This window comes from Octopus bimaculoides, chromosome 6 (assembly GCF_001194135.2).
Source record: "Octopus bimaculoides isolate UCB-OBI-ISO-001 chromosome 6, ASM119413v2, whole genome shotgun sequence".
Taxonomy (NCBI): Eukaryota; Metazoa; Mollusca; class Cephalopoda; order Octopoda; family Octopodidae; genus Octopus; species Octopus bimaculoides.
The window spans coordinates 40,763,899-40,768,234 of record NC_068986.1 but is presented as its reverse complement, the minus strand read 5'-3'; the positions used below and the strand labels follow the sequence as shown (position 1 = coordinate 40,768,234).

The 4,336-nt window shown below is 40.1% G+C and overlaps 1 protein-coding gene across 2 annotated transcripts in view; it reads left to right on the top strand.

The window, feature by feature from the left end:
- Nucleotides 1-4,336, top strand: part of LOC106876895 (17-beta-hydroxysteroid dehydrogenase 14) — a 33,640-nt gene that overhangs the window by 12,668 nt on the left and 16,636 nt on the right. The window contains exon 3 of one of the 2 annotated variants that reach the window (XM_014925643.2): nt 900-940. The exons of the other annotated variant lie outside the window; for it this stretch is intronic. The gene's annotated coding sequence lies outside the window, so the exon portion shown is untranslated. The remainder of the gene's footprint in view (nt 1-899; nt 941-4,336) is intronic. 2 annotated transcript variants of the gene reach the window in all.

The following is a 4,336-nucleotide window of genomic DNA, read 5'->3' as shown; positions in this document are numbered from 1 at the left end:
TTTTTTTTTTTTTTTTTTTTTTTTTTTTTTTATCAAATATATGGTGTCCCTAATTTTTATTTTTTTTAAGATAGTAGGCTATGGTGCGAAGGAGATTTTGCTGCTACTTACGAGTCATTGTAAGAGCTTCTTTCAGTGTTTTTTGTTCTTATTAGTTGGGTACAGATCTGGCTGAGATAAATACTTTTTCAAGAATAAACGTAAAATTATTATAAAAAGTATACTTAAATTTTAAAGATATTCAGTCTTTTATTCAAACATATTGCAGGCATGGCTGTGTGGTAAGAAACTTGCTTCTCAACCGCATGGTTCCAGGTTCAGTCCTACTGCATGGCAGCTTGGGCAAGTGTCTTCTGTAGCATCAGGCTGACCAAAGCCTTGTGAGTGGATTTGGTAGATGTAAACTGAAAGAAGCCCATTGTGTGTGTGTGTGTGTGTGTGTGTGTCTCCTCCCCTCCCCCAACTGGTGTTGGTGTATTTACATCCCTGTAAATTAGCAGTTCATCAAGAGGTTGATAGAATAAGTACCAGGCTTTAAAAAAAATAAATTCTGGATTTGATTCTTTCGACTAAAATTGTTCAAGGCAGTGCCCCAGCATGGCCATAGTTTAATGACTAAAATAAGTAAAAGGTAAATGATATCTAGGACTACATTATTTGCTATATCTTACTTCTAAGCAAGTACAAAAGTGATTTGAAGGCAGCTCAGGTGTTATTTCTAACAGGCTGACTGACCAACAGAGATTTCTGCTATTTAAGCATTCTTCTTTTACTTTATATTTGTTTGTTATTGGACTGTAGTCATGCTGGGACACCACCTTGAATGGTTTTACTTGAACAAATCAACCCCCAATACTTTCATTTACGTCTAATACTTATTCTATTGGTCTAAATTGCAGGGACATAAACCAACGCTGATCATCAGTGTGAGGCAACAAATGTAAGTGCAGTGATACACATATATTCACACAGAAACATAAATACACACACACACACACGCACACTTACTCGCTTGCTCACACATTCGCTCGCTTACATGCACAGTCGCTTGCTCACATGCACGCTTGCTCATGAATACTCGTTCACTCACGTGTGCGCTCTCATTCGCTCGCATGCACGCCCTCGCTTGCTCGCGTGCACGCCCTTGCTTGCTCGCATGCACACTCTCACTCGCTCGCTCCCTCACTCTCATGCACTAGCTCCCTCCCTTGCTCACTTGCTCCCTCCCTCCCTCACTTGCTCCCTCACTAAGGGTTGGCAACAGGAAGGCCATGGAAAATCCACCCCAACAAATTATAACTGAAACAGCTATGTGAGCATGAAAAAGGTGTCTCAGCAAGTGAGTGAGTGAACAAGCAAGTGAGCGTGCTTGAGTAAGTGAGAGAGCATGCATGAAAGTGAGGTTATACGAGTGAGAGTGAGTGAGTGAGGTTACGTGTGTGAGAGTGAGCTCCATACATATCAATATTGGCTCGCTCGTTCCCTCACTCTCGCATGTAAGCTCACTTTCTCGCATAAGCTCACTCTCACTCACGTAACCTCATGCACTCACGTAACCTCATGCACTCACTCGTATAAGCTCGCTCTCATGCATGCAAGCTCACTCGGGTGGGCACGCAAGCTCACTTACTTGAGCACGCTCACTTGCTTGTTCACTCACTCACTCACTCACTTTTCCATGCTCACATAGCTGTATCAGTTATAATTTGCTGGGGTGGATTTTCCATGACTGGATGCCCTTCCTGTTGCCAACACTTAGTTATTTCCATACATATCAATATTTATAGAAATGTTTTGTTACAATATAGTAAGTGAAAAAATCTGATAAATCGTCTTTCATTTATCTTTTACTTGTTTGTCATTATACTTTGGCCAAGCTGGTGCACCACCTTGAATTTTTAGTCAAATCATTCAACCCCAGTACTTATCTTTCTTTTAAGCCTGGTACTTATTCTATTGGTCTCTTTTGCCAAACTGCTAAGTTATGGGGATGTAAGCACACTAACACTGGTTGTCAAGCAAGACACACACACATATATACACAATGGGATTCTTTTGGTTTCCATTCACCAAATTCACTTACAAGGCTTTGGTCTGTCCGAGGTTATAGAAGACAAAGAAGTGAGAATGTGAGTGTGATAGAGAGAATGATGAATATTAATAAAGGTGGAGCATTGTAAGAGAGAGAATTGATACCAATGAGTGATAGAAAAGAGATTACAAAAGAGTGAAAACTAGCAATAAATAAAAGTGATGGTAAGAGTGGACAGAGTATGGAGAACTCTAAACCCATTCCTTGTTACACAGTTGGGAGAAATATAGCTCTAGTAGGAGGGCACAGTGATAAGAGAAGGTGCAACAGGTAAGAAAGTAATGAGGAGGTGGAGAGAGTAGATAGACCTACTATGAACATAATTAGTGGAAGAAATCCAAAATTTAGATATATATCCTGCAGGTGACATGTAAAATACACCATTTCGAGTGTGGTCGTTGCCAGTAAGACATTCGAGCAAGATCGTTGCCAGTGCCGATGGACTGGCTCCTGCGCAGGTGGCACGTAAAATACACCATTTCGAGCGTGGCCGTCGCCAGTACCTGCCTGATTGACCCTCGTGCCGGTGGCACGTAAAAGCAGCCACTACACTCTCGGAGTGGTTGGCGTTAGAAAGGGCATCCAGCTGTAGAAACTCTGCCAGATCAGATTGGAGCCTGGTGTCGCCTCCTGGTCCACCAGTCCTCAATCAAATCGTCCAACCCATGCTAGCATGGAAAGAGGACGTTAAACGACGACAATGATGATGATGATGATCCTACCTCTATTGCTACCACTGGGCGGGGGAAGAGTTCTTTCTTTACATCACCTTTTCATGCTTGCATGGGTTACACAGGTTTTCATCAATACAGCACTTTGTTACTTAACACCATTATTTGTTAGCTCCCTCATGAGGTTATACCATTTCGGGTCAGTCTTCACCACTTAGTCTCATGCCTTCTTTAATCTTCATTAAAGAACATTACCTTCTTCATAGATAATGTTCTTTGCTTCTTTATGCAACCAACATCTTCCATTTGCGTCACATTCCTGTACTACTGTAGTCTTCTCTTTTGAACTTTAATCTCTGATTTCTCTTATATCCAGCTTTTTTCTCACCTCATTTGTGTTCTGTCCTTCATGCACAATAACATTACTCATGCAGCCATACAAGTGAATATTTAAATAACTAGTTAGTAATCCATCTCATAAAACCATGATTTTCTGGCCTCATTATATGGTCTTCAACCTCCAGGTAATTATGCATCATCCTTGTCATCATCATCATTTTCTTTTCTGTTTTTATTTATAGGAACAAAATTGCCCTTCCAGTGTTTGTAGTTATTGTCCTGCTAATTAAGTGCAGTAGACTGTGATAAAAGATGTTCTATTTTATAGTGATTGAATAATTAGTTCAATTGATTGTAACTCTTTGACTGTTGGTTTTACACATTTGTATATGTATGCATGTCTGTCTGTTATGTATTAAACATTATTATTATTATTATTAAAAATCAGGTGGCAAGCTGGCAGAATCATTAGAATGCCAAGCGAAATGCTTAGTGGTATTTCGTCTGCGACTACATTCTGGGTTCAAATTCTGCCATGGTCAACTTTGCCTTTCATCCTTTTCGGGTCAATTAAATAAGTACTAGTGAAACACTGGGGCCGATGTGATTGACTAATCCCCCACCACACACACACACACACACACACACACACACACACACACACACACACACACACACACACACACACACACACACACACACACACACACACACACACACACACACACACACACACACACACACACAAATTTTCAGGCCTTGTGTCTCTAGTAGAAAGGATTATTAATATTGTTATTTCAAATATCATTAGCATGGTGGACGAGATACTTAGCAGTATTTCATCTGTCTTTGTGTTCTGAGTTCAAATTCTGCCAAGGTCAACATTCACCTTTCATCCTTTTAGGGTTGATAAAAGAAGTACCAGTTGAGTACTGAGGTCAATGTAATCGACTCACCTCCTCCTAATGTTTCATGCATGCATAGAATTATAAAATAGCAGACGCAAAAAGTATCTAAACAGCAAACCTGACATGATAGAAACGCATTTTCAAAACTCTAATACGTGTTACCAAAAGGAAAAAAAATTTCAAAATTTAAATCTCCCCCAACCGGAAATCTGACAAGCTAGAAACAACAGCCAAACCAAGGATCAACTTTCTAAATACTAATTACCAAAAGAGAAAACAATTTTTTAAATGCCATTTTGCTGTGCGTGCGTGCGTGTGTGTGTGTG